Consider the following 15,622-nt stretch of genomic DNA (forward strand, 5'->3'; position numbering starts at 1 on the left):
TTTAACGCTTTCGTTGCATGCGTCAGAAGCACTGTAGTCTAATTAGGCTATCTCTTGTGATTTACCACAAAATGTACATTTTTGTCAGTATGATTATTAAGGCCTCACAGGATGATATCCGGAACAGTCACTACTTCCAACGCACGCTTGCTCACTCACTCACTCGCACTCTCTCGCAATTCAATTTCAATTCAATTTCAATTCAATTTAAGGGGCTTTATTGGCATGGGAAACATAAGTTTACATTGCCAAAGCAAGTGAAATAGATAATAAACAAAAGTGAAATAAACTATATATATTTTTTTTTTTAAGAACAGTAAACATTACACACAACATTTCCAAAAGAAAAAATGAAGACATTTCAAATGTCATATTATGTGCAAATAGTTCAAAAGGGAAAATAAATAAACATAAATATGGGTTGGATTTACAATGGTGTTTGTTCTTCACTGGTGGCCCTTTTCTTGTGGTAACAGGTCACAAATCTTTCTGCTGTGATGGCACACTGTGGTATTTCACCCAATAGATATGGGAGTTTATCAAAATTGGGTAATCTGAGGGAAATATGTGTCTCTAATATGGTCATACATTTGGCAGGAGGTTAGGAAGTGCAGTTCAGTTTCCACCTCATTTTGTGGGCAGTGTGCACATAGCCTGTCTTCTCTTGAGAGCCAGGTCTGCCTACAGCAGCCTTTCTCAATAGCAAGGCTATGCTCACTGAATATGTACATAGTCAAAGCTTTCCTTAAGTTTGGGTCAGTCACAGTGGTCAGGTATTCTGCCACCGTGTACTCTCTGTTTAGGGCCAAATAGCATTCTAGTTTGCTCTGTTTTTTGTTAATTCTTCATGATTTGGTTGGGTCTAATTGTGTTGCTGTTGTCATGACCTGCCCTTATGGGTTGAGGATCAAACATGCCGACTAGGCAAAGGTTTGAACACCCCCTTTCCTGGGGGCCAGTTCTATGACCGGTCGTAAATACCATGCAGACTTTCTCTTCCTTGCCATGAAGTATTGGGAGAAAGGACCCCTTTGTTAACAAAGGAAGTCTTCCCGCCAAGACTCCAACATCCAAAAGTGGATAATGAAACAATATTCCTACTTAAAAGAATGTGGGAAATGGTTGGTGGGGACTTAAAGAACAATCATGTCAAATTCGTTACTATGTTGTGATGTCATTAAAGACGGTGGAACAACATAACTGTATCTCTGGGGGGGGGCTATACTCCCCAGTTATGAGGTTTGCATCTAATTGTTGTATAAAACAAATGAATAAGTATAATAATACTTTTATGAAGATAACAATGTGATTTTATCATTCTAGATGAGATGATTGTTTTCCATATTGATTTGTTCTCAGTCAGTGGCCACGCCCAGATGAGCATAAACATGATGGAACGCCCCGTTTACCCCGAGTGCATAAAAAGCCTTGTGACGAAATTCATCTCAGACCAGCAGACGTGAAGCGTGAGCTAAACGTTGCAAATGGTTGAATTTCTACCAGACCAGAAAGACCAGAAAACGTGAGATGTTAATCCACACGTTTGAAATGGAGAAACTCTGAAACTCTCAACCTATACACGAGGTGAAGAAGAAGACAATGCACTAGACCTTGTCATTTCATTCTGCAGCTGGCATGTATAGTCGTCTAGAGAACTTTCAATCAAGACACGAGAGAGGAGAGGACAATCCCTCTCAGATAACCGCTGGTACATCTGAAGTATCCATTGTACCCAGCACTATGACCAGAAACTCTACCAAGGACATCATCAACTCAACTATCAAGGACAGCAACACGTAAATACATGTTGCATTTCTAATCCGAATGAGCGATTTATTAGGGTGTATAAGTATTATGATTACTGTGAGCGTAGTTTCCAAAGTAACTACGATAGTTTGAATCTCTGTCTCTCCCTTCCATTCTGACCCCTCCACTACCCAATCATTCATGCTAATGTTAGTCCAGTCCACTAGGGACCTGTTTTCATTGTATTACGTTAGTAATCAATAACCTATGTGTGTTTGTATTGTGTTATTATTTAGTTAGTTAGTAAATAATTAAGCCAATTTGTGTATTGCTGATTCATCAATAAGTTTAGGGTTCTTGCAGGTTCAAGGATTATGCGACGTTCAGAATGAGACTGATAAGAGGTAATTATTTATTAAGTGACTGTTATCGATATATAACATATATATCTTCTAAGAGTTTAATTCGGGAAATGGTAACTCGTTAAAAAACGTATTCAGTGGTGCCCCAAATTCGTAATGAATTAATTGTTACATTAATAATTTAATTGAGTGACAATTAAACATAGATAGGTGATTCGATAAATAACAGTCATACATTAAAGTAAGTCACGTCACGACACTGTCCTGGGGCTCTGTGGGGTCTGTTTGTGTTTGTGAACAGAGCCCCAGGACCAACTTGCTTAGGGGACTCTTCTCCAGGTTCATCTCTCTGTAATTGATGGCTTTGTTATGGAAGGTTTGGGAATCGCTTCCTTTTAGGTGGTTGTAGAATTTAACGGCTCTTTTCTGGATTTTGATAATTAGAGGGTATCTGCCTAATTCTGCCTCTCTCTCTCTCTCTCTCTCTCTCTCTCTCTCTCTCTCTCTCTCTCTCTCTCTCTCTCTCTCTCTCTCTCACAAACACAAACACAAACACAAACACAAACACAAACACACACACACACACACACAGGGTGCAGTTATGGATTCATCAATCATATTCATCAAACATCAAACAACTGAGATATATATGAATACCTGGTTCTGGCATGATGCTTCCACACACAACACTGACTGCAGATTCTTATGCAGCACCAAGTGCTTTGGGGATCTGCAGTAGGCTACTGATAGTAATGAGGGGAAACGGATTGTACATTACGTTTTATTCAAAAGGATTCAATCATTTGGATATTTCTTTATGTGATGTAAAAATTAATTATCCTGTTTCTGTACATTATCACACCACACACATTATCACATACATTACCACAACACAATATCACATACATTTCATTATCATAATGTATGGTAATGACAATCCAAGGCATTACATATATAAGATGAGTCCTCTGTCAAAAGAAATCTATCCCTTCTTAGTCACACAGGGCATCACTTCTCTCATACAGTTGGATGTTAATTCATTAAACCTCACTGTAACAAAACATTAAGCAGTTCTGGCGTGACAGCATTCGAGTGGTAACATTTATCTTATTGCCGCAGGAGGACAAAACGCAGACAATTCATTTTCTGGCATTCCAGTAGATCTGTTTATTTTTATCTGCGGTGTGTAAAATGTCAAGCGCAGGACACTGGAATGCGGGAGGAGGAGTGAAGCAGAAGGGTGTTGATGGGATTGTGTGGCCCTCCGGTTGCACCTCGCCCCTGCAAGCAGGAGGTAACGTGTGTGCGTGCCTACAGAAGATGGCTCTGTGACACAGGGCTCACCACCATTACCAATTTTAATTCAACTGAATTCAATGCAAGTAAATTCAATAAACTTTAGTTATCCCTAATGGGAAAATACTGCCTGGCATCAAATATGACTGACAGACTGCAGGCAACACGTGACAACAGGATAATACAGTATATTACCACACCATAAAAGAAGAAGGCTGTTTCAGGTTCTATTCAACAGCATGGCTGAGAGCGGCTAAACCTAATTTCAATCTACTACAAGCCTCCATGTGGCAACATACCAATGACATTTGCTCACTCAATGATTGTAGTTGAAGGTAGCAGTTTAAATGTACACACTTGTTAAGGGTCATGCTTTTTACATTTCTGTCAGGGGGAGGGTTTAGTATTTTTTTATTTAGTCCAGGGCAAGGGTCATATAATTTGTAATTAAATGTCATATTGCTCAGTGTTGGAGAATTAGTTCCGTATTATATCTCGATGTGTGCCTGATGCTGCCCCTCATCCCTGATTCTTTGCTGGACGCCAATATCAAGTGCACCTAGTGTGGTCTCACGAAGAGCGTGCACAGGGCAAAGTTATATATCTAAGAAAATGTACTTCCTTCCCGAGTTTTTTGCGCTGCTGAGATGGTGTACAGTATATAAAACTAGGCTACACTGCATTACACACTGCATTACACCCAATCATGAGCCCTGGCCTGCCCTGCTCTTGCTGATGTAAACCCTTTTGTGCTGCCTAACCAATGGCTGTACTGTGTATGGTGGCACTTCAGGAGGCAAGTCAAAGGCTTCTTCCGAAAACACGTTTTTTATTTATCCCAAAAATTAGGCCTACTGATGTCCAGTTTGAGAGGGAGAGCGTGAAAATGAAAAAGAGGACCAGAGGTAAGCTTGCTACTGCTATAATTCAATGTAATAGAAACAATATGTTTCGTTGCCCATAATGAAGCTATTTATCAGAGTTATTGACCTCACAATAAGCCATATTCAAGTAATTTACAGAACTTACTATGAAGCGGCAGCCGCGGAGATGGACAGTGCATGTGTGCTGAAAGTAGGCTAATTCGAGAAGGCCTAATTCATTTAAACAATCTTCATTTTAGTTTGACTTTAGGCAACTAACAAGGGGGCTTTGGGTTGGAGCCTATTTATTCCTATTAAAGAAATAAGAGGTAGGCCTACCTGTTTGACAGACTAAATCATAGTCTACTATCCATAGATTTTGTCAGCCAATTCCTTCAGTCACCATGCACTCCTTAAATATATTGGTGTCAGTGAAGGGCTTGGTGTGTTAAGTTAAAACCAGGACTCGAATTGAGGGGGTACAGTGAGGGAAAAAAGTATTTGATCCCCTGCTGATTTTGTACATTTGCCCACTGACAAAGAAATGATCGTCTATAATTTTTATGGTAGGTTTATTTGAACAGAGAGAGACAGAATAACAACATAAAAATCCAGAAAAACGCATGTCAAAAATGTTATAAATTGATTTGCATTTTAATGAGGGAAATAAGTATTTGACCCCCTCTCAATCAGAAAGATTTCTGGCTCCCAGGTGTCTTTATACAGGTAACAAGCTGTGATTAGGAGCACACTCTTAAAGGGAGTGCTCCTAATCTCAGCTTGTTACCTGTATAAAAGACACCTGTCCACAGAAGCAATCAATCAATCAGATTCCAAACTCTCCACCATGGCCAAGACCAAAGAGCTCTCCAAGGATGTCAGGGACAAGATTGTAGACCTACACAAGGCTGGAATGGGCTACAAGACCATCGCCAAGCAGCTTGGTGAGAAGGTGACAACAGTTAGTGAGATTATTCACAAATGGAAGAAACACAAAATAACTGTCAATCTCCCTCGGCCTGGGGCTCCATGCAAGATCTCACCTCGTGGAGTTGCAATGATCATGAGAACGGTGAGGAATCAGCCCAGAACTACACGAGAGGATCTTGTCAATGATCTCAAGGCAGCTGGGACCATAGTCACCAAGAAAACAATTGGTAACACACTACGCTGTGAAGGACTGAAATCCTGCAGCGCCCGCAAGGTCCCCCTGCTTAAGAAAGCACATATACAGGCCCGTCTGAAGTTTGCCAATGAACATCTGAATGATTCAGAGGAGAACTGGGTGAAAGTGTTGTGGTCAGATGAGACCAAAATCGAGCTCTTTGGCATCAACTCAACTTGCCGTGTTTGGAGGAGGAGGAATGCTGCCTATGACCCCATGAACACCATCCCCACCGTCAAACATGGAGGTGGAAACATTATGCTTTGGGGGTGTTTTTCTGCTAAGGGAACAGGACAACTTCACCGCATCAAAGGGACGATGGACGGGGCCATGTACCATCAAATCTTGGGTGAGAACCTCCTTCCCTCAGCCAGGGCATTGAAAATGGGTCGTGGATGGGTATTCAAGCATGACAATGACCCAAAACACATGGCCAAGGCAACAAAGGAGTGGCTCAAGAAGAAGCACATTAAAGGTCCTGGAGTGGCCTAGCCAGTCTCCAGACCTTAATCCCATAAAAAATCTGTGGAGGGAGCTGAAGGTTCGAGTTGCCAAACGTCAGCCTCGAAACCTTAATGACTTGGAGAAGATCTGCAAAGAGGAGTCGGACAAAATCCCTCCTGAGATGTGTGCAAACCTGGTGGCCAACTACAAGAAACGTCTGACCTCTGTGATTGCCAACAAGGGTTTTGCCACCAAGTACTAAGTCATGTTTTGCAGAGTGGTCAAATACTTATTTCCCTCATTAAAATGCAAAACATTTATAACATTTTTGACATGCATTTTTCAGGATTTCTTTGTTGTTATTCTGTCTCTCACTGTTCAAATAAACCTACCATTAAAATGATATACTGATCATGTCTTTGTCAGTGGGCAAACGTACAAAATCAGCAGTGGAGCAAATACGTTTTTCCCTCACTGTATGTGAGGGTATTGTGGCTTTTGTTAAAGAAAATGGCTAAATGCATAGATTTATTAGCTTAAGATTTAGAAGAAGAAAAAAAACGGACCTGGTTATATGAAGCGATTTATAACTAAACTTTAGTCCGCAATGCTTAATGCTTGAAACAAGCTGTAAAATGCTGGGTCTTTGGTTTGAGGATCATGCAGTGAGCTATGCATTCTAATTTGGCCTAACAGATGCTCTTATATTCCCATGACCTAATCACAGTCAACACAATACTATGTATCATGGAATAAAATATAATACATTTGAAAATGATAGTTTCCCAAATTAAAAAAAGTTACAAATGATTATAGGCCTACCTGCTGAATGGCTTTTTCTCTAATTAATTGATGATCAGATACACCAGTAGTAACTGATTATGTTGCGCAAAATTTGTACAGTTGACAGAACACTTTAGCACCTGTCACGACTTCCTCCGAGGCTGCCTCCTTTCCTTGTTCGGGCAGGCTTCGGCGTTCGTCGTCACCGGTCCTCATCTCATCATTCCATTTGTTTTCTCTTGTTTATTACACACACCTGGTTCATATCCCCTCATCAGTACCTGTATAAGTGTTCCCTCTGCCCCCTTGTCTTTGTGTGTGATTGTATATTGTGAGATTAGTGAAGTTTGGTGGAGCTCCTTGTATTTTGTATCACCGGGTTATTTTCCCAGTGGCCTTCTTGGTTTCAGTGCACCTGTTTTGCGCACTGGACTGTTTTGACGCTTTATTGAGTAACTCTGTGATTTACCCTCCTGCGTCTGACTCCTTCAAATCACCACATCACAGAATCACACACCTGCCATGGAGTCAGCAGGAGAGGAGCACATGCCTGGAGTCGTGGCACGGGTCCAGGAGCATTCGACGATGCTAGCCAGCTTGGGAGAAGCGATGGATCGGGTTCTCCAGGTCGTCCAACGCCTGGAGAGGAGAGGACCCGATCTGTCGGGACCAACTGGGCGACCGGATCCAGCCACCCACACCCCAGCACCCAGAGGGATCCATATCTCCTGACCACGGGATTTCGACGGGGCAGCTGCTCTCTGCCAGGGATTCCTCCTACAACTGGAGCTATATTATTCAAACATCAGCCCGGCTCCATCGGAGTTAGAGAAGGTGTCCGCCCTCGTCTCCTGTCTCTCGGGGAAAGCCCTGGAGTGGGCCAACACGGTTTGGAGTGAAGGAGGAGCTGCGTTGGACAACTATGGGGAGTTCGCTAGCCTCTTCCGGGCAGTCTTCTACACCCGCCCGAGGGTAGAGAGGCAGGCGAGGGGCTGGTCCACCTGAGATAGGGGACGAGGACCTCGCAGGACTTCACCCTGGAGTTTCGGACTTCGCCCTGGAGTTTCGGACTCTAGCGGCTGGGTCTGGGTGGAACGAGTGGGCCCTCATCGACCACTTCCGGTGCCATCTGCGAGAGGACGTCCGAAGGGAGCTAGCCTGCTGGGACACCATGTTGTCCTTCAACCAACTGGTGGACATGGCCATCCGGTTGGACAACTTGCTGGCTTCTAGAGGACGTCCTGGAAGGGGCCTGCCCGTTCCATCCCCCCCCCCCCAACCCGGATCACGAGATGATGGAGCTGGGTGGAGCGGCGATCCGGGAGAGCAGAGGACGACAGCGCCAGTGTCACTCTCGTGGCGCGAGAGGACATTCTCCTTCACAATGTCGTCAGCGTTCTTTTGGGTCTGGAGGCGGCAGGCAGGGCACTCTCACATCACCCCAGGTATCGAACATCCACACTCATTCAGAGCCCTCTGCTGCGCACTGTACCCTACCCATCCACTTTCCTGATTACATTGTAGTTCCCCAGTGTAAGGCGCTGGTCGATTCAGGCGCAGCTGGGAACTTTATGGATAGGTCATTTTCACATAGTCTAGGCATTACATTGGTTCCCCTATCCATTCCACTCCCCATTAGAGCACTTGACAGTCGACCATTAGGGTCTGGGTTCGTTAAGGAAGTTACAGCACCAGTCACTATGGTTACGCATGAGACTCATCGAGAGCAAGTCACTTTTTGTATTATTGAGTCTCCTGATTTCCCTGTTAGCACTACACAACCTCACCTTTTCCTGGCCGCAGAGGGTTCTCACGGGGTGGTCGCGAGAGTGTCAGAGTAGGTGTCTAGGTGTTTCCATTGGTGCAACCACGGTGGAAAGTCCAGACAGTACCTTCACTGTGCGCATTCCCCCTGAATACCTCGATTTGGCGCACACGTTTTCCAAAATGCAGGCGACCAAATTACCCCCTCATCGGGCAGGGGATTGCGCGATAAACCTCCGGGTAGACGCTGTGCCTGCCAGGAGTCATGTGTATCCCCTGTCACAGGCTGAAATGGAGGCTATGGAGACATACGTCTCCGAGTACCTGCTCCAGGGGTTCATACGTCTTTCCACTTCACCCGCCTCCTCGAGTTTCTTTTTGTGCTGAAGAAAGATGGAGTTCTGCGCCCTCGCATTGATTACCGAGCACTGAACAAGGGAACAATACGTTATAGTTATCCTCTGACCCTCATTCCATCTGTGATGTAATGAGATCTCCGGAGTGCGTACAACCTGGTGCATGTCCGAGAGGGGGACGAGTGGAAGACAGCATTCAGCACCACCACCGGGCATTACGAATACCTGGTGATGCCTTACAGTTTGAATGCTCCATCCATCTTCCAGTCATTTGTGAACGAGGTGTTTCGGGACATGCTTGGTCGCGGTGTAGTGGTCTACATCGATTACATTCTGGTGTATTCCGCTACGCTCGCCGAGCATGTGTCCCTGGTTCACAAAGTGCTGGCCCGACTGTTGGAACATGACCTTTATGCCAAGGCAGAAAAGTGTCTGTTTTTCTAACAGTCTGTCTCCTTCCTCGGATACCGCATTACCACCTCAGGCGTGGAGATGGAGGGAGATCGCATTTCAGCCATGCGTAATTGGCCGACTCCAAACACAGTAAAGGAGGTGCAGCACATTATTGGCTTTCCCAACTACTATCGCTGGTTTACCTGGGGCTTTGGCAAGGTCGCAGCTCCCATCACATCACTGTTGAAGGGTGGGCCATCCCAGCTCCGCTGGTCTGCTGAGGCTGACAGGGCCTTCAGTAACCTGAGGGTTCTGTTCACCTCAGCCCCAGTACTGGCCGATCTATCATCTATCACTACCGTTCATAGTGGAGGTGGATGCATCCAAGGTAGGGATAGGCGCTGTCCTATCTCAACACTCGGGCACGCCACCCAAGCTCCGCCCCTGTGCCTTCTTCTCCAAGAAGCTCAGCCCGGCGGAGCAGAACTACGTCGTTGGTGATCGGGAGCTGTTGGCTGTTGTCCGAGCCCTGACCGTGTGGAGGCCCTGACTGACTGGGTGAGCATTGGAATGGGCCACGGCCGTCTGGGAGAGAGGAGAGGAGGAGCTAGATTCATATGAGGGGTTCATGGCTCTGTTCAAATGCATCTTCGATCATCCCCTGGAGGGCAGAGAGGGGGATGAGCGCTTTCTCCAATTACGGCAGGGGGACCAGACGGCTGCCGAGTACGCTATTCAGAAGAGGTCTGCGCGAGGAGGTCCAGACGGAATTAGCCTGTCGAGACGACAACCTCTCCTTGGACGTACTCATTGTGAGGGCCATCCGTCTGGATAACCTACTTCGGGAGTGTTGGTACTCTCATCGCTGTTCAAGAGACAAAGTGGAGTCGCAATTCAACGGCTCAGACACGAGACGTATGTGGCAGGGTCTACAGACAATCACGGACTACAAAAGGAAAACCAGACAAGCTAAACACCTTCTTTGCCCACTTTGAGGATAACACTGTGCCACTGACGAGGCCCACTACCAAGGACTGTGGCCTCTCCTTCTACGTGGCCGACGTGAGTAAGACATTTAAGCATGTTAACCCCCGCAAGGCTGCCGGCCCAGACGGCATCCCTAGCCGCGTCCTCCGAGCATGCGCAGACCAGCTGGCTGGTGTGTTTACGGACATATTCAATCTCTCCCTTTCCTAGTCTGCTGTTCCCACATGCTTCAAGATGGCCACTATTGTTCCTGTATCCAAGAAAGCAAAGGTAACTGAACTAAATGACTATCGCCCTGTAGCACTCACCTCTGTCATCATGAAATGCTTTGAGAGACTAGTCAAGGATCATATCACCTTACCTGTCACCCTAGACCCACTTCAATTTGCTTACTGCCCCAATAGATCCACAGTCGATGCAATCGCCATCACACTGCACACTGCCCTATCCCATCTGGACAAGAGGAATACCTATGTAAGAATGCTGTTCATTGACTATAGCTCAGCATTCAACACCATAGTACCCTCCAAGCTCATCGTTAAGCTCGAGGCCCTGGGTCTGAACCCCGCCCTGTGCAACTGGGTCCTGGACTTCCTGACGGGCCGCACCCAGGCGGTGAAGGTAGGAAACAACATCTCCACTTCACTGATCCTCAACACTGGGGCCCCACAAGGGTGCGTGCTCAGCCCCCCCTGTACTCCCTGTTCACCCATGACTGCGTGGCCAAGCACGCCTCCAACTCAATCATCAAGTTTGCAGACGACACAACAGTAGTAGGCTTGATTGCCAACAATGACGAGACCGCCTACAGGGAGGAGGTGAGGGAAACAACATCTCACTCAATGTCAACCAAAGGAGATGATTGTGGACTTCAGGAAAGAGCAGAGGGTGCACCCCCCTAGCCACATCGACGGGACCACAGTGGAGAAGGTGGAAAGCTTCAAGTTCCTTGGCATACACATCACTGACAAACTGAAATGGTCCACCCACGCAGACAGTGTGGTGAAGAAGGCGCAACAGAGCCTCTTCAACCTCAGGAGGCTGAAGAAATTTGGCTTGGCACCTAAAACCCTCACAAACTTTTACAGATGCACAATTGAGAGCATCCTGTCGGGCTGAATCACCGCATGGTACGGCAACTGCACCGCCCACAACCGCAGGGCTCTCCAGAGGGTGGTGCGGTCTGCCGAACGGATTACCGAGGGCAAACTACCCGCCCTCCAAGACACCTCTACAGCACCCGATGTCACAGGAAGGCCAAAAAGATCATCAAGGACATCAACCACCCGAGCCACTGCCTGTTCACCCCTCTATCATCCAGAAGCGAGGTCAGTACAGGTGCATCAAAACTGGGACCGAGATCATTATAAACAGCTTCTATCTCAAGGCCATCTGTCACGGTTTACTAAGCCAGAACCCAGAAGCAGACCAGGACAAGGTACGTTGAGACAAAGATGAGTGTTTATTTAATAGATTCCCGAGTGAGGTTGAATAATCCAGGGAACAGAGCGGGTGGCGTGGATGGGTTGTTGAGGGTGCAGTGGTTGGTCCGGTAATGGCTCGGCAGCCGCCGACCATCAGGCAGAGGTTGGGAGAAGGTTCCGGGTGAGAGACTGTAGATAGAAACAAACGGAGGTAAGTACACGGCAAGCCAACAAGGTGCAAAACAACAAAACTAACACTAGTAGCTCAGAGGCTGATACGCTGACAAACATACTGTTCATGGCTAACGATCCGGCAGGAACTGGATGTTAGGCCAGAGCCTAAGAAGGGTGATGATCAGGACCAGGTGTGCAGATTGCTGATGGGATGCAGGTGCGGAAATCAAGAGCGCTCCCCGGAGCATTCCCGAACCCTCGGGAAACTGGAGATCACGAACAGAAACACTAGTCACCAGACAGGACCCGACTCAGACTGCCGGGATCGTTACAGTACCCCCCTCCGACGAACGCCACCGGGCGGACTCCCCGGAGCGCCAGGATGGAGGCGGTAGAAGTCACTGATGAGGTCCGCATCTAGGACCTGTCGCCGCGGAATCCAACTCCTCTCTTCAGGGCCATACCCTCCCAGTCCACGAGATACTGGAAACCCCGGCCCCGCCGTCTGGAATCCATGATGCGACGCACCGTGTAGGCAGGACCACCTCCGATCATCCGAGGAGGAGGAGGAGGAGGCGGAGGAGGCAACAGAGGACTGAGGAAGACAGGCTTGAGGCAGGAGACATGAAAGGTGGGATGGACTCTGAGCGTCCTCGGTAGTTTGAGTCGAACTGCCACTGGATTGATCACCTTCTCCACCACAAACGGACCAATGAACTTCGGTAACAACTTCCTAGACTCAGTCCGTAACGGAAGATCCCGTTGGCCAACCAAACCCTATCTCCGATGGTATAGGTGGGAGCGGGATCCGGCGACGATTCGCCTGGAGCTGATACCGGTCCGAACCTCTAAGGAGTACCTTTCTGGCCCGATGCCAGGTCCGGTGGCAACGACGAATATGGGCCTGAACAGAAGGCACTGAGAGCTCCTTCTCCTGAGAAGGGAACAGGGGAGGTTGGTAGCCATACAGGCACTGGAAGGGAGACATCCCAGTGGCAGATGTAGGGAGAGTATTGTGGGCATACTCAACCCAAGGCAACTGAGAGACCCAGGAGGTGGGGTTGGAAGAGACCAGACAGCGTAGCGTGGATTCCATCTTCTGGTTAGCTCTCTCCGCCTGACCATTGGATTGGGGGTGAAAACCAGATGTGAGACTGACTGTAGCTCCAATGGCCAAACAGAAGGACTTCCAGACAGCAGAGGTAAACTGAGGGCCACGGTCGGAAACGATATCACTGGGCAAACCGTGGACCCTGAAAACCTCCCCTAACCAGGATCTCGGACGTCTCCGAGGCAGAGGGAAGCTTGGCAATTGGCACAAAGTGGGCGAACTTGCTGAATCTGTCCACGATAGTCAGAACGACCGTGTTCCCCTCAGAAGCGGGCAACCCAGTGACGAAGTCCAGAGCCAGATGCGACCATGGTCGCCGGGGAATAGGAAGGGGGTGAAGTAGTCCAGAGCTGGGCCGATTGGTACTCTTATTCTGCGCACACACTGGACAGGCAGCAACAAAACCCCGAGTATCCTCGGCCATGGCAGGCCACCAAAACGCGTCTGCGAAGAAACGCCATTGTCCGAGCCACGCCAGGGTGACAAGCCATCTTGCTGGCGTGGGACCATTTGAGGACAGCAGGACGAACCCGACTCAGGCACAAACAACCGACCGGGTGGACCGTTACCGGGACCGGGCTGAGTCCGAAGGGCCGCCAGCACCTCCTCCTCAATCTTCCACATAACTGCTCCCACGACGCAGTTCCGGGGAGAATAGTCTCGGTCTTGGACCCACTCTCCTCCGTCTTGGAGAACATCCGGGACAAGGCGTCCGCCTTGCCGTTCTTAGATCCAGGTCGGAACGTCAGGGAAAACTTGAATCGTCCGAAAACAACGCCCACCTGGCCTGACGGGAGTTGAGACGCTTAGCCGATTGCACGTAAGCAAGATTCTTGTGGTCAGTCCAGACAGTAAACGGTTGCTCCGCCCTCCAACCAGTGGCGCCACTCCTCCAAGGCAAGTTTCACCGCGAGAAGCTCCCGGTTACCCACATCGTAATTCCTCTCCGCAGGCGAAAGGCGACGGAGTAGTAGGCGCAGGGATGGAGTTTACTGTCCGTGGAGCATCGCTGCGACAGGATGGCGCCAACTCCCACATCAGACGCGTCCACTTCAACGACGAACTGACGGGCCGTGTCCGGTTGAGAGAGAATCGGTGCGTTGGTGAATCGCCTCTTCAAATCCAGAAACGCTTCGATCCGCCTCCGGATTCCACTTGAAGGTCCTGATACTGGAAGTCAAGGCAGTTAACGGAGCGGCCACACGGCTGTAATCCCGGATGAATCTGCGGTAGAAATTCGCAAACCCCAAAAATCTCTGGAGCTGCAATCTCGTACCGGGCTGGGCCCATTCCAGAACCGCTCTAACCTTCTCCTGGTCCATCCTAATCTCTCCCCTGGAGATGATGTACCCGAGAAAGGATGTCGTGTGGGCGTGAAACTCGCACTTCTCGGCCTTCACGAACAGGCGATTCTCCAACAATCGCTGCAGAACCTGCCGGACATGCTGGACGTGGTCGGAAGGTTCCTTCGAGAAGATCAGAATGTCATCCAGGTAAACAAACACAAAGAGACCGATCATATCTCTCAGGACGTCGTTCACCATACTCTGGAATACCGCTGGAGCATTGGTCAGTCCAAACGGCATCACCTGATACTCAGGTGACCCATCGGTGTATTGAAACCCGTCAACCACTCGTCCCCCTCTCTGATCCGGACCATGTGATACGCATTGCGTAGGTCTAGCTTGGTGAATACCGTAGCACCCTGTAAGGAGTCGAAGGCAGAACTCATCAAGGGCAGGGGATACTTGTTCTTGACCGTGATGGCATTCAACCCCCGATAATCAATACACGGTCGAAGAGAGCCATCCTTCTTACCCACAAAGAAGAATCCTGCCCCCAGGGGGTGATGACGAGGGACGAACGAGACCAGCCGCTAGGGACTCCTTGATGTAGGTCTCCAACGCCTCACGTTCAGGTCGGGAGATACTGTATAACCTTCCCTTGGGGTAGACAGCTCCCGGGAACAGGTTGATGGCACAATCATATGGTCGGTGGGGAGGGAGTGACAGAGCCTTCTGCTTACTGAAAACTTCCCCAAATCGTGATATGTCTCGGGAACCAGGGACAAATCTGGGGGTTTAGCCTCAATCACCTGACTGGGAACCGAGTGGGGGCAGGCAGTCTTGAGACAGTTAGCATGACAATCAAGGCTCCAACTCGTTACCTTGCCCGTCACCCAATCGAACGTGGGATTGTGTTCCTTCAGCCAGGGGTATCCAAGGACCAGAGGAACATGGGAAGACGGCAGAATGAAGAATGAAATCATCTCAGAATGATTCCCCGACAACCGCATCTTAACCGGTTCAGTCCTCATCGTGATACGTGCCAGACTACTGCCGTTCAGAGTGGTCGCTTCAATGGCTTCCGGCAATTGCTCCTTGGAAAGCCCCAGCTGTTCCACCAACTCGGCATCAAGAAAGCTTCCATCGGCACCTGAATCGATAAAAGCGTTAATCGCTAAGCTTTGATTCCTGTTCACAAGGGTAGCCGGGAAACGGGGTCTGACAGAGGTACTGAGAGGTTGAAACTGGCTCGCTAAAAGTCCTCCCAACTTTAGCGAGCCGGGCAGTTTGACGACCGCCGGGAACAAGTGGAGATGTAATGTCCCGAGCGACCACAGTAGAGGCAGCAGTTGGTCTTACGTCTATGTTGACGCTCCTCCTTGGTTAACCCGTGCCGCCCCACTTGCATGGGTTCAGAATCGGGAGAGAGGTCCTCTCCACTAATCCTTTGTGGTGGAGAATGATCGAC

Source organism: Coregonus clupeaformis, chromosome 18 (assembly GCF_020615455.1).
Source record: "Coregonus clupeaformis isolate EN_2021a chromosome 18, ASM2061545v1, whole genome shotgun sequence".
NCBI classification, from domain to species: domain Eukaryota; kingdom Metazoa; phylum Chordata; class Actinopteri; order Salmoniformes; family Salmonidae; genus Coregonus; species Coregonus clupeaformis.